We start from the raw sequence: 16489 nt of genomic DNA, 5'->3' as shown, positions 1-16489 counted from the left end.
CCTATGTGGTCGATGAGACTGGAGAAAGGTGAGTGAATTTCTAAGATACAACCTTAGGTCACCAAGTGAGCCCGCTAAACAGATGTACCCGCACATCCCTCCTCGAGAAAGTTAGATATTTACCACAAAACACCCTTGTACCACTACAAATGGTAGCCCAACGCCGTATGATCCCGGTGACAATTGAAGTGGCACCACTGCCAAGGCACAGGGAACACAATGCGTGTAGGAGGTAAGCTTGAGCTGAGGCGCATCATCTACTCGCAAGTGGCATGTCGGGCCTGGCCTACTACCGACACTCCTCCAGCAATGTTCAACAGCCACGCTTCCCCGCATTCAAACTGTCTGGACCACAAGAGCGTGCGCTCGCCTGAGACCTGACCAACAGGATGAAAGACTGGGATATGTGGATTTACAGACAGAGAAGAGAAAAAGTCAACACCACACCCATGCACACATCTTACATACACACTCATGCTTCATGACTACAGACGTCGCAGAGCAACACTACCATTACCGCAGATTCGTCAACAGAGCGGCCGCCATGTCAAAGCACCATGGCAAAAGCACCTCTTGTCAGCGGAAGACCCACCCTCTCCCACGCTTTATGGAAATGTGTTGCCCCATCGGCGCACAAAACACTCATCCCCTACCCCACTTCCTCCTCTTGGGAAGTTGCTCTGTCTAGTGCAGACCTGCAAGTCAGTAACAACTGATTGACCAGGCCCGCTACATTTTGACAACCATGTAACTGTTAACGACATTGTAGTGAAAGAATAGTTTGATGTTCATTTTGTGATGAAATGTAATGCCCTCACTGAGCTACAGTTAAATATAGTAATAGCTGTGATCAGTTTGACAAGAACACATTTTCTCAAAAATTTGTTATGTGAACATAACTATTGTCACCACCGTTTTTTTTTTGATGAACACTGCATTGGTTAAGACAGGAAAATACATGGGCAATACAGTGGTGTCATCTTTGGCATTGCAGTTGTATGGAAACGCAGCAGGAGCTCCATGAAGTGTACTCGTGTCACTCGAACGACAGCGATGCCGGGGGAAGCGCTTGCAGGCAAGAGTAACAAGCAATGTGAATATTGTGACAGAGGCCATTTCATGAACGTGTTACTTCAATGCGCAATGAAGCGCTAGATTTTTCTTCGCTGTACACAGTGCTTAAAGTCTGGCATAATTTAAGAAGGGCTTGTGTGATTTGAGCACAGTGGCAGGTGATGGCATCCAGTTCTACACATTAGATTGCGCAAAGAGAAACCATTTTGCAAGTGTTCTTATTCTTTTCTCAGTTCACGGCACTAACCTGAAACAAGCGATACCAACTCTATTACAGTGTGTTCAATGACATATGACGTCAAATCATCATCAGCCTATATTTATGTCCACTGCAGGACGAAGGCCTCTCCGTGTGATCTCCAATTGCCCTCTCTTGCGTTATCTGATTCCAACTTGCGCCTGCAAATTTTGTAACTTAATCACCCCACCTAGTTTTCTGCCGTCCTCGACTGATTGACCAGGCCCGCTACATTTTGACAACCATGTAACTGTTAACGACATTGTAGTGAAAGAATAGTTTGATGTTCGTTTTGTGATGAAATGTAATGCCCTCACTGAGCTACAGTTAAATATAGTAATAGGTGTGATCAGTTTGACAAGAACACATTTTCTCAAAAATTTGTTATGTGAACATAACTATTGTCACCCCACCTGGGATGCGTGAGCGGTGTGTGCGAGGACACGTGGGACACGTGGGGTGAAGCTGGGATACGTGAGCGGTGTGCGAGAACACGAGGGTTTGCTCGCACTGCGCACAGCCCCATGCTGCAGACTCCTGTGTAGCCATGGTGCTCAAATGCCCCTATTGCATTGGGTCCCATGATGCTACCTCAAAGGACTGCCCTAAAATGAGGAAAGAAAGAGCGGTCTTGAAGCAGATGGCAAGAGACGCTCCCGATGCCGTCAGACTTCAAAGAACAAAGATTTCTCTATGAAGAGCGCGGCACATCCGACAACTCCTCCTCCTCTGCCCCCTAGGCCTGGTGGAGTCGAGTCTAACTCTGACAAGGTCGTGCCGGAGAATACTAATACTGAAGCCTGGCCCGCGCTACCAAAGCTACAGCCGCCGCCACAGCAGAAGCTACAACCGAAGCCACAGCGAATACCCCAGCTGAAGCCATAACCGAAGCCACAGCTACAGTGTACTAGAAGGGGGCAGTGGGCTTACTCAGCTGCTCCTCTGACGCAGTCAGCATTGCATCCAAGAGGTGGCGCCACTGGCAACTTCAATGGAAGCTTTGCTTGCAGAAGCTTTGATTTTCCTTGCGTTTCTGTCGGTTCAGTTCGAAGCAGTTCACACTCTTATTTGTTTTTAATTTTGGCATACTTGACAGTCTTTACGTATCTTTAGCAAGCACTATATTTGTTTAGGCCACATGATATTTGCCATAATAGTACCTTATGGAAAGGAAGACGGCAACTCTTGGGCAATTTGCTGCCTATCCTAACTCTTAGACCTTTTGTGCAAAGAGCTCATCGCTGACGGATGTCGTTTATGTGGAAGGGGCCTTTGAATTTTCCAAATTATCGGGCAATCGTAAAAAAATTTGAAAACGGTTTCATGTCGTGTCGACCTAATGTAAAATTTTGTCAGACAGAAAACAGTGCGTGCATACTTCCCAGCTGGGCTCAAAAAAAAAAAAAAAGAAAAAAAATCAGGCATGCTAACCAGGTTTGTGCCTTTGCTTAGCCAAAATGAATATGTATATATGGCTTAAATATTTCATTGTTCCACTTCAGTTCCATGCTTCACAGTAGCCTTCTGCATTTATTATTAACCATCATTACGCCGGCACACATTTGTTAAATGAAATCAGGTTTGTTTTTTCCATAAAGAAATGGAGGGAGGCCTGAACAAAAAGAGAAAACTAGTTCACTTGACAAAGGCTCCGGCCTATGCTTATGTACAGTTATATAAGGGTAAGCAAAATGAAGTTAACAGGGCTGTTGCTGACACAAAGCTTTTATTTGCAAGAAGTACAGCAAGCCATTGTTTCATGCACTTCAACTCATGTGCAATGGCTCAACTTCAGCTGCTTGGCCCTCTGCCGCTTTCCTGCCTTGTCACAGTTAATTCCTTTCACATAAGAATGCAGACGTGTGACAATGTAAAAACTAATTATTTTAGCTCTGAGGTTAAGAGTGTGCACATTGCAGCCAACTTCGAGGGAAAGATTACTCTTAACAACTTACAGCATATCCATAACGCTGTCAGAGTGTAGCTCACTCTGAGAGAAGCATTCTGTGAAAAGATCCTCTAGAATTTTCACAAAGCCGTACAGCTGACTGGAAGGATAAAGGAGGCCTCCTCGGTCACAGAAGTTTGTTAGCCGGGCAAGTTGAAAACTTTCGCCTGGTGGCGTCATAGTGAGCAGCTTTATGCATTCTTGGCATTTTGTGCTGGAATTGACAATACACTTTCGCGCAACATAGCCCGCAATGTGGTAAGTGAGCCTCGAGTCGCTTCTGGCCACGTGCTGGTTATGGTCGTTTGAAACCCGCAGGCCCGTGCAATGCTGGGGTACCACGTTCGTGTGGCACCTCTGTGGCAGTAGCGCTAGCAGCAGTTTTACTGCACTCATTTCTGTCACCTGATGCTTCGAGAGAGTCAACTTCCAGTAAGGAGGCCAGTGTACCTTCCTCGCAGTTTCCTTCGCTAACTGACCTAACTAGACCATAAAAAGAAAAACAATTCACAGTGATCAGGAACTGCGGTGGAGTTGAGCACAAAACGTGGCTCGAAATGGAGCTCGCATACTGCGCTCGTGTCGTCCGGGGAAGGTTCTATGGAGGTTCTTTTCCCACTCTTTCCGCCTATTTTTATCCTTCAGGACGCCAAACAAGGACAACTTCGGCCCATCCTTCACATAAACATAGCCTGTTTGCCAAACAGGCGTGTAACAGTGGTTTTGTCGATGCCGCGGCATGCCTCAGTTACTGCAAGGCATACTAATCTCTTGCAGGCTATGTGTGAAAAAAACACTGAAGGAAAAAAAAAAACCCACGCGACGACGTCCACAGAAAAAACAACGCAGCTCAGCAATGCCAGCTAATATGATGGGGCACTGGGCAGCTGCGCTGTCGCACCCACGTTCCATTGAAACCGACGCCAGCGCCGCCGCTCGGGCTATCGGAGAAGCTCATATTTGCGACATTCGTGGAGCCGCCGCATCGCATAGCCTCCGCCAGAGAGTAAGCCCACTGCCCCCTTCTAGTACATTGTAGCCACAGCCATGGCCACAGCCGACGCCACAGCCAAGGCCACAGCCGGAGTCACAACCGATGCCACAACCGGCACCACAGTCACATCAAAGGATACAGTGCACCGCGGTAGAGTCCACAATGCCGACTCCCGATAAATTGCCCGAAGAAGACCGGCAAGTGGTTGTGATGCTTCGGTCCCTTGTAAATACCCTGCGTATACTCTTAAGCAAGCTGCATACTCCGTCAGCGCGAAGTGCAGTGCAAGTACTGGACGCATTACATGGCCTGCCCAGCTCCATTTTGTCCGCTTAATGTCAACTAGAATATCGGCTATCCTCATTTGTTCTCTGATCCACACCGTTTTCTTCCTGTCTCTTAAAGGCAGGCCTAACATTTTTCATTCCATCGCTCTTTGTGCGGTCCTTAACTTGTTCTCGAGCTTCTTTGTTAACCTCCAAGTTTCTGCCCCGTATGTTAGCGCCTAGTAGAATGCAATGATTCTACACTTTTCTTTTCAACGACAGTGGTAAGCTCCCAGTCAGGATTTGGCAATGCCTGCCGTATGCACTCCAACCCAATTTTATGCTTCTGTAAATTTATTTCTCATCGGCGTAAAATAGAGCACACTTAAAAAAACGACAGCACTTGTAACGTGAGACGTATTATTCACACGACCACTGTGTTACAGTACTTTTAATACACAGAACAGAGGTACTCTTTCTTGAACAGCCCCATCAGGTTGCTAAGCCGTGAATTGCTAAGGAAACTTTAAGAAAAATGCGGCGTTGCGGGGGAGAGTCTCAGAACCCTTGCAAATAACGGCGGCTAGGTATGCGATCTCCCCGGAACCCCGCACACCTTAAGCGTTGTCTGTGTGTTATACCTGTAGTAAAACTGCTGTTATGCTTTCGGAATGCAGAATTACTCCAGACCTGCTAGAAGCACATATGAGGGCAGTCCAATAAGTACTTAGCCTCACCGCGAGAGCGCGACGCTATCGCATGAGGCATATACTGACGTTGAGTACGCTCTCTTAGAGGGACACATGCAAAGGTCCAGTCGAATCGGGCTCGCGGTTTTGTTTTTGGCCGCTTGAGGAAGAGGAAGCAGGTGATTTTTCGTGTGTCCGTTAAAAAATGGAAAAAGAGTAATATTGGTCGGTGATTAGATTCTTGTTTTTGGAAGGGAAATGGCGCAGTGGAATCAAAGAGCGACTGAATGCCATCTACGGTGAGTCTTCTCCTTCGATGGCAACCGTCAAAAATTGGTTCGAGTTTAAATGTGGTTGCACGTCGGTTTTTGATGAGCCTCGCCCAGGGGCCCCGCAAACGGCTACCACGGCCAATAACGTGGCAAAAATCCACGACTTCGTATTGGCAGACTGCCGACTGAAGGTGCGCGAGATAGCTGAGACAGTAGGCATCTCAAAAGACCGCGTGGGTCATATCCTGCATGAAATTTTGGGCATGAGAAAGCTGTTGGCGCGATGGGTGCCGCGTTTGCTCACTCCGGACAACAAGCGCGTCCGTGAGACCACTTCAGAGCAGTGTTTGAAGCTGTTTATGCGTAATCCGAAGGAGTTCCTGGGTCGTTTTGAGACCGTCGACGAAACATGGATCCATCCACTGGTACACACCAGAGACCAAAGAACAGTCGAAACAGTGGACTGCACCAGGAGAACTTGCTCCGAAGAAGGCGAAGACTGTCGCATCGGCCGGAAAGGTGATGGCCACCACTTTCTGGGATTCTTAAGGTGTGATCTTCGTCGACTACCTTGAGAAGGGCAAAACGGTGACAGGACCCTACTACGCCAAATTACTGGGCCAATTCGATGCCGAATTGCGAAAAAAACAGCCACATTTGGTGAAGAAAAAGGTGCTCTTCCACCATGACAACGCGCCAGCTCACACCTGCGCCGTCGCCACGGCCAAGTTGGTCGAAATGGGCTACGAAGTGGTGCCCCATCCAGCGTATTCTCCAGATTTGGCCCCGAGTGATTTCTTCTTGTTTCCCAACTTGAAAAAGTCACTCCTCGCCGGAGAAAAATTTGAGTCGAATGAAGAAGTTATCGCCGCCACAGAAGCCTACTTTGCAGCTCAGGAGAAAACATATTTTTCTGACGGGATCAAGAAGTTGGAGGATCGCTGGGTCAAGTGTATAGAGTTGAAAGGGGACTATGTTGAGAAATAAATCGACACCATTCCAAAATTTTCGTTTTTCTTTTGAACGCACAAGACCAGCCAAGAAAAAAAGATGCGATGCGCGTAGACAGTGGTACCTTTTTGTTAGCATTGAGACGATTTTTTCACCAATAATACGCATTGGTAGTCTTTGCGGCGCATACTTATCAGACCGCCCTCGTATGTCTGAACACCACCTGCGAAACGGTATGTGTGCGGCATTGTAGATAATGTAGTTTAAAACGTGCAAAAAGAATTGTTTACTTAAATGCTTCAAACTATGCGCTTCATTATAGGGCGAAGACGATGCACAAGAAGAAAGCAGGCGAAAATTGTCGGTGAGTATTTGCATTGTCTGGTCAGTACTGTGATTTACACATTGTAGGGCATGCAGATGCGAATGACCTGGTTTTACTACTACAGTGCATAGGTGCATGCTTACAGTACATTTCTGCCAAACCAGCAGGACGAGGGAGACAACATTGGTAAAAAGCAGACTTTACTGTTAAAATGAAAATAGTACGTTTACTGCAAGGACATTCAACACGCGCACCAATCGAAACCATGTCAGGCCACGTGCAATAACGTCTCTGGCCATGCACACCTTTTTCTTTTCTCTTGTGGAACCCATTCCCTATAAGACTTGGGTGTATGTTCGCCCTTTGTCTCTGCAGACGTTGTCGTCCTGTCTGTGTAATGCCATTTGTACCAGAATATTGTTTTACCACCTCCTCTAATGTTAGGCGAACCATTAAAACGTTTATCGTCTGCAGAAATGCAGGACAGGCCAGAAGCCACGAAAACATGTTTGAAGCATGCATCGACCACCTCAAGGAAATTAGACACCAACGAGAAACACAAAAGAAAGACAACATTGCCTTGTTTTGTATGCGCCTAGATGCTCGCCTGCGCGAATTGCTGTCCATACTGCACGAGACCTAATGCACAATTTTGAGGTTATGCTGTACGAAGCTGAAGTCGTACAGCAAGGTAAATATCAATGCATTTGCAGTCGGCGTTGTGCATTGCTCAGGGAAAACATTGCGTGCCACCAGCTCATATTTCACTTAGTGTCTGTCAGTATCTCGGGGGTAATGTGGTACGAGCATTTCGTTAATTAGGGATTGTCAGCACCAGTATAATGACGTAGTCGAATGAACAAGCTGAATAAACGCACAAGACCAGCCAAGAAAAAAAGATGCGGTGCGCGTAGACAGTGGTACCTTTTTGTTAGCATTGAGACGATTTTTCACCAATAATACGCATTGGTAGTCTTTGTGGCGCACACCTAGCCGAGAACACCAACTTTGGAAATTACAGTTACCGATGAAGGATGTCGTCACATTTCTTGACCAATAACCACTGCAAAATACATCACCTGCGTACAGATGCTGCCACTGCACTTGTATATGTAGTATTGCTAACGTTTCATTGCGTATGTCTTGCAAAAGAAGCAAGTTGTTGCTAGTCATGCATGATGTTTGTTCACCATGGCAGAAAAAGAATGTGTACTACAAAGTTTCTATGAAATAAATTTCAACATTGTTCACCATACCTTCTCGTGTCAGTTATTAATACCGGTGACCACAGTGTGTTGCCAACAGATAGGCCACATATGTCCAATTATTGACAATATGCTCAAAGATAAGCAGGCAAAAGGGAAATGCACTGTTAAAAATGTGAACAGCTATATCAAATGTGTTAAGCACGTTGTGTATGCAATGCCGTTATCTTGTGGTAATGAGTATGTGGGCCAAACAAAACGCTGTGTAAACGTACGACTTAAGGAGCATGAGCTCTCTTCAAGGGGTTGAACCACGTCATCTTCCGGTACATTGTAACTCATGCGGGTGTCGCCCCCTTTTTGACAAGACTTGTATTATCTTTAAACACACTAACCAGTTGACAAGAGAAATCGCTGAGGCATACAATATAACGATTAGGGGCAAGGAATGCATCAGCGAACCGTCGATCGCTCTTCATGACAAGGAATTTCATTACTTGTGCAACTTTTGATTATGCCTAGTTTGTCACCACGGCCGTGATGTATCACTGTGTCTTGCGCAAGTCATGGTTCTTTGAATTTTGGTATATATGTTAGACGATCCTTCAATAAAATATCAGTTGAGAGTCAGCGCCGTGTTGTCGTTTTTCCTTCCTTTTGTCCGTGTCTTGTTTGCGCTGTTACGATCCTTACGGTGTTGCCAAGGGACTGCACCTGCCATGACAAAGTGGTGCGCCAGTTTTTCGCGAGCTAGCTTGGCGTACCTGTAAATAAATTGCACTTTGCAGTTTTATGTCATTGTCCACACGTAACATGAATCACTTGACATTTCACATGCAAGATGTACTACCCAAATTAAGTACCCCAGTGGTTTACTCGCATTCTCTAGGGATGTGCAATGCATTTTGCCAATGGCGCAAGAGAAAACAAATTACTTGACGCATCAGTAAATTGAAAAAACGCCTAGCATGGCAAATAAAAATAGCATGTTATTTCAAGAGCCATGTCTACAGCTGAGATAGTAATGTCACGATAACCACCAATTGTTTAGTTGTACAACAAACCGTATGGCGTTGCATCCTTTGCACCGTCAATACAGAGCCTGTGGGATCGTCGTTCCTCCAGCTGCCGAGAGAGCCGCCCTTCCCAATCTTCGCTGTCAGTAGAGCCTGCTGGACATGGCAGAGGATACAGCGGACTCTTTAAGGAGGAAGTTGTGAATACATGCACCAACATATCTGTTAATATTGGCTTCTTTCGCCTTAACGCTTTGTTGGACACAAGGAAACAAATGTGTAAGAGATTTTGTTATCTTGTGTAAGAGATTTTTAGCGAGTTATTGATCGCTTCTTGATTCCATAAATGAATGGAAGTGTTTTATTCCGAAAAAAAAAGTGGGACCTATATGTCCCACTGTCCAGTTAGGTCACTTTAATCAAGTGTGACTCATATGACCCGCTGTCCACTTGAGGCAGTTCACATTTTTTTGTGAAATGGTGCAAAGCATGTTGCACACAGCGGAACGTTGCACACATTGCACATGTACTTCGTGCGGACTTCTTTTTTGCTAGTTGAGCACCAGCGCAACCCCCATCGCGTGCCTGTCAAGTTTGGGTGGTGAGTGTTTCCGAAGAACCATCCGGAAGGTTTTCCAAACGATGCTCATCATCACTGTTGTTGATAGAGTTCTCTGGCAAGCTCCAGAATAATTAAAGTGCTCCGTGAGCAGTGAGACGCTTCTTCTTATCATTAGGAAAAGAAAGAAGCAATCGGTACGGACTGAACAGCCCGCACGCTATATGCTAAGCCTAACCTGGAACAGGTGAATCACACTGGTTTTCGTAAAAAACGTTCCATTTATCTAGGCACGCTGAACATCGCAAATTATAGCTGATTATTTGTAAGTGATTACTGTAGTGCAAGAAACACAAGATTTATTCACCAGACATATTTTTCTTGCTTGAACACACAGAAAAACAGAAAAGTGGACATGAAAAAATGAAAACTGCTACTTGTCTTGTTGCGTGCTTCCACTTAGCAGAAATGCTATGAAAGTGCATACAGAATGTTGTGGTATACTCAATAGATAGAGTTAGTGGCTTTTATGTAGTAGAGTGAGCTCTCTTAAGGAACAGCAGCACCGAGAACATGGAATGAAAAGTGGGACGTATATGTCCCGCTGTCCAACAAAGGGTTAAAGGGTCGGCCAGGATCCTCCACCGTTGCACCAAGATGCCAAAGGCATTTTCACTGATACGGCGAGCTCGGCTCAAGCGGTAATTCGCCGCTGATATGCCTCTGCAGAGTGGGTCCCAGTTTCATGCAGGCCTGCACAATACAATATGAGGAATAAGTTGTACAAAAAGCCATCACATAATCTGTATTACCTTACAATGAACCATAACGCCACATACGAACACAAATACATGCGAGTTATCTGTGTGGGACAGCCGCTCAATGCAGAGGTTTCAGAACATTACAAAGAGCTGTTTGCATACATTTTGTTTGTGTCACCCACTGTTATTCACCCATTACATAGAAACTGAGATGCGTATCTTATGAAATTAGTGACTGCACTTTTTTGTACTCCATGACTGTCACTTGCTGTATGACACTCTTAGTGTGCCACAGTGACCGGTCCTGCACCATGCTGTAATGCCTGCTTGGCTTAGCACAGGGCGTTTGTATCTCTTTCAAGGAAACATAAAAAGCACACTACTTGAAATACACCACTCGCTTGAGTCTCGCATGAGTCCAATACAGATGCATACATTTACAGCAGGCATATTTATCTTATCTTTATCTGTCAGCTATGGTGAATTAGCAGTTTTTCTTAATTCTTGTTATGCCTACAACTAGTAATTAACTTGTTCATGTGGTTTGGGCCAGTAATCTAAATCTTTTATAAAAAAATGTGGCATTATACTGACTACATCAAGCCAAAATTTTATTACTTCGTATTAAACAAGGACTCCCTAAACAATGCCACAAAGGATATTCCTCTCTGCATCCTTTAAAGGATAATTTAAAGGATTAAACGACATTGAAGGATAATTTAAAGGATAATTTTATTCCAGCTCTATGGAATAAAATTATCTGACTTCGACACATTTATTGACAGTGCACCATAATTCATGTAATAAGGGGCCATGTACATACTGAGTGAGATCGCAACATTTCAGTCATGTAATATTGCCAGTATCTTGCTGCAACAGTAAATCTAAAGTCCTCATCGACAAGTTCGCCAACTAATCATTCATATAAACAATTTTAGTATGCAGGCTTGAGTAAAGCATTTTTGTGCCCTATTTAACAAACACAAATAAGCTACTGTATGATGCTCTTTCGGGAATATCAGCACACTATTCGCGGGCAAAAAAAAAAGAGGTGGTTATTACAAGCAGCAAACGGCTATATTACTGTATTCCAGTCGTAGACTTCATTGCGCCGATTTACGTTTTATCTTCCAGTTGGCAACCGCTATATATTGAAACAGCAATGGCCTAAGTTTGAAGGGTAACACAGTATGAAAAAAATATAGTATTTTATGCCTATCACACCGGAATATGTATGTATGTATGTAGGTATGTATGTGTGTATATATATATATATATATATATATATATATATATATACACACACACACACACACACACCATTTTGCCTACACCATTGGCAGATTCACGTGGAGGGCCCTGCAAATTTATGTCTTCCCCGAGACATGTTGGAATTAATTGTGATACATATCACTTGTATCTGTTACATCGAAAATCTCTATCTCTCTCCCTCTTGTTCTCTTTTTGGAGGAGGCCCCCTCTTGATGCTATCCTTGATACACTCATTTTAGCCCGCATGATTTTATACTTGAGGCTTGTAAGCCACGGTTCTTTATGAGATTCAACTCTCACATTGTGCATACCATACGGAATTCTTCTACATAAGCCTGCGCCCATGCTTGATCATTTTCTGATCAACTGTTAATGTTTAGACCTTAGTCCTTTCCTCTTGCATGACAGTTATCTCTGCTGTATTGCTGCTGCCCTCTCATGTATGTATACTAATAAATTATCTTAGTCAATTTCTTCTTGAACATTGAGTCCAATCTTTGCCACCTTCATGCGTGTGTTGGATGTCATTTTTTAAGACGTATCTTCACATTCTGCTTCCACTTGATGCACCTTATCATTCTCACTTCAGTCACTTCTCTATCCTGACTTCTAGATGACTTTATTAAATTTGTTTAAGTTCCATATACAGTATTGCTGGTCATAGATTGTCTTATAAGTTTATTAGGCAGTAAAAATCTTTCAACTTCACTGGGACCTGTATAACATAAATATGAACTATTAAACACAAACTGTTGAACTGAACATGAACTATTATGAACATGAACATGAACTGAACTCATGAACATGAACTGAAACATGAACTATTAAAGCACAAACTGTCTGCTCTCAGCATTGATCAAAATATTTTGAAATGGATTGGAGATTACCTCAACAACAGAAAACAATGCGTCGTCCTGGGGGGAAAACAATCTAGATTTGTGGAAGTGACTTCGGGTGTGCTACAAGGCTCGGTATTGGGACCATTATTCTTCTTAATTTTCATCAATGACATCGCGTCTAATATTTCTTCCAGTGTCAGATTATACGCGGATGACTGCGTAATATACAGGGCAATCAGTACAGATGGTGACATGCAATCACTTTAACAAGATCTTGATTATGTCACTTTATGGTGTAGCACATTGGAACTAGATCTCAACGCAGATAAAAGCTACCACGTAACATTTAGCAAAGGGAAGCGCATACTGAACACAAGGTACACAGTCGGTAATAAGGTACTTCGAAACGTACCCGAAGTGAAATATCTAGGGGTGCTTCTTTCGGAAGATTTTTCATTTCATTAGCATATCAATAACACCGTTAAAAAAACAGCCAGCATGCTTAGCCTTGTTATTCGGAATCTGCGTGGCGCTCCTCAAATACTGAAAATGGCGGCGTACCGATCACTGGTAAGACCACACTTAGAATACGCGTCCAGCTTGTGGGACCCCCATCAAAAATCCCTCATTGATAAAATTGAAGCTATACAGAATTGTGCGGTGAGGTTTATATTAAAACAATATTCCCGGGGAGCTAGTGTCGCACAAATGAAGGCCAGCATTGGAATCAAACCTCTTGACAGAAGGCAGAAGGAAAACCGGCTGAAACTAATGCATGCAATTTATAATAACTCAACTTGTATGGACAAATTTAAATACCTATATAAAACCTCCCCACTACATCTCAAGCAGGAGGGATCACAGCCATAAAATTAGAGAAATTAAATGTCGTACAAATTACATGAAACACTCTTTCTTTGCAAAGACAATATCTGAATGGAACACTTTACCAGAGGAGGTGGTCACAGCTGACGGAGTCCACTTCGCTTATCTAATCAATAACTTGTAATTAATATAGTTATTCTTGCACTGTCCTGTTTTATGGTTTGTATAAGTTTCTGAAATTACGAATGCCTCGTTTTATAATCATATCTTGAACTGTTTGTCTGTTTTGCTTATTTGTTTTTTATTATCTGTACCCACTCTCCTGCTGTAATGCTTTGGCACTGCAGGATATGTTGTAAATAAATAAATAAATAAATAAATAAATAAATAAATAAATAAATAAATAAATAAATAAATATACACCATGATGCATCTTTCCAGTTTTTCCAATCTATGTCAGTTTTGCCAATTCTCTGGACTGTCCAATAGTTCCATTTTGGCGTTTTCCTTTATCATTGAACCTAGGTATCCGTCTTCTCTATGACTTACCCTCATGGCTTCCCTTTCATTTACTCTGATAAACTGACATGTGGCTACCAGACGTGGACAGCTTGCCTCACAACACAAGCTGCTTTTGCCCTAACCTTTGTGCGAGGTGTCAGTCAGCATGGACAAAGCAGCAAGAGCAGGGAATTAAAGCAGAGGTGTGAGCAATTAAGGGAAGCCACCTCTATCAGGGTAGTGTGAGGAAAAATATTTAGAAATGTTGGAAATTTGCAGTCTCGGTTTATTGGTCTAATAAATCTAGCTATTTCAGCTAGTATTTCAGTACATGTTTTGCAACTTTCAGTTGCAATGTGTTTTTCTTAAATGCTGCCACACTCAATACTATAAGTTTGAGAACCTATATTTCTTATTCACTTGATTCATTCATACCTACAAGCAGTAATTTTCGCATTTTACATCGGCTATTGAATGCAATGCCCAGATGTGTTCTCAGTCTGCTTCGGTGGGAGTATAGTTACTAACACAGTGAATGATCATGAATCAGTGTGTTTTTAGAAAGTGCCTTAATTATGCAGCTGTGCATAATGCTATACTCTCTTCTAGCACTGATTTCTTGACATGCGAGTTCAAAAAATGAAGTCAACTGCATGACCTATTACGGGACGTAATCGTCTAATTTATTCAAATGAAAAATTAATCTAATGAAACCGTCTTGAATGATGCCGAGCAACACAGGTAAGTTAGGGAATGCTTTGGAAAGCATGTTGGGTGGCTTCAATTCAAGCTCCGTGCCTCATCCAAATATTGCATTGAGAATTATTTTATGCCAGTAAGTGCACACATATTTGTGTTTATTTCTGATGTTCTTCTTCCTTAAGTACTTTCTTGGTTCAGTGCAGATATACAAAGCAAGAGATACTGGCTTGTTTTTTCTTTGCATTAGCAAATTACAATATTCGTTTACCAGCACACTAAACATCGATTGGCAAGTGAAACACGTACTTGTCTTTTGAATATCCCAGCTTATGTTTTAGTGTGTGCAGTTCCAACACGATTCTTGAGAAGCACTACTTGACTGTTACAAGTATGTGATGTACAATTACTCATCACCGCAGACAGATACAAGCTATTGCAGACTGGTACTTACCACACAATGCAAATCTAATCATGCCTCAGGATTTTTTTTAATTGCTTGGGTTGCCACACGGCATAACGTGTGGCAACCCAAGCCTCAGGATGCCTCAGGATTTTAGAGGTGGATGCCGAGTTCATCTTAGGGAGGGGGGAGGGAGGGGGGCCCTTTGGCATGAACACTGGTAAAGGAAGTATTATTTGTAAGGGTGGAAGAATATTTGAAGTTTTGAATATGAATCGAATATTACACGTTAACTATTCATATTGTAAAATAATTAACTATTGAGCATTTTTGATTAAGTAAAACTAGCCAAAAACTTCGCAGTAACCGAGTGTTAAAATTGTTACTGTTCTCCATCTGCTAACAAAGTATCACAAATTATCACAAGTGAAACAACAAAAGTTTTCGAAGCAATGCAGAAACAAAATGGGTAGTGCAAACTTCGTTTTTGGTGTCATGAAGGAAGGCTACATGACCACCCTCGATTTTTGCTTATAGTCGATCATTTAATTTTATTGACAGTCTAGTCATGTAAATGTTTTATAACCAGTGATTTTTTTCTTGTAACTTGTCCTGTTACATGTCTTTACAGCAAAACAGTCCTTCTGCAGCTTTTGTCTTCTGTTTTCACTACTTCCGATTTTTTTTTTTTGCAGCAACATAAACCGCAAACCACCTGGTCCCCCTCTCTCTCTCTCTCTCTCTCTCTATATATATATATATATATATATATACCAGAAAAAAGCGATTCTGGGTCCGGGTAAATATTCACAGTGAAGTAGACGCGCGTATGAAGCGGTTTATTGACGTTTCGGCCGGGGTCCGGCCTTCATCAGAATACAATACATGGCGTCAGTACAGTTTATATACATGTGCATATCAACCGAATGAGATATGTTTACATGATAAACGATAAAAATGTGCGAACTAAATGCATGTCAATCGTTCAAAGGACAGCTGATACGTGTATACACAGATGGCGTTTGCAAACACCTAATCTAAAAATACAAAGCATAAAAATGCACAGAAATGAAGTGCAAAAACCAATCGTCAGGTGACAACAAAAGACGTCACCCAATATGGGCTATGTTATCCTTTATTCCTTTTGAGAGGGACTACCATTCGTTGTCTGTCCCATCAGTAGCGCCGGGTCAGAAGATGGGCCTTCAACGCATGGTTCCTTAGTGCAATTCTGAGGCGGATTGCTGGGTGCACTGTCTAACCAAGAATGGTACGTAGCACTGGACGGCTTGTAACAGAGGTGCCGAATGTGACAGGCCATGAGCGAGATGCCTTCGAAGTTCGGGTGTAAACCATCAGCTGCCAGCACGCGGTGCGGGGGCAGCCATTCGAACCCATGGAATCATCACCCCACAATCGAAAGACACAGGGACATCGCAAGAAGGCTGCTTCAAAGAATCGCCCAAAGAACGCCGCAGCGATAGCTTCGTCAGCTGAACAGTCGCCTTCAGCACAGGACGCTACAGGTTCCTCTCCGAAAGGTCCCCGCTACGAGCTGCGCAGAGCCCACACGAAAGCCGTGGATGACGCACCGGCAAATTGACTAAAGACCGTGTCTCCCGGTAACAACATTACTTATCTCTGTTCAAATG

The sequence above is a fragment of the Dermacentor silvarum genome, chromosome 3, assembly GCF_013339745.2.
Source record: "Dermacentor silvarum isolate Dsil-2018 chromosome 3, BIME_Dsil_1.4, whole genome shotgun sequence".
Classification (NCBI taxonomy): domain Eukaryota; kingdom Metazoa; phylum Arthropoda; class Arachnida; order Ixodida; family Ixodidae; genus Dermacentor; species Dermacentor silvarum.
Note: the sequence above shows the minus strand (reverse complement) of the source record.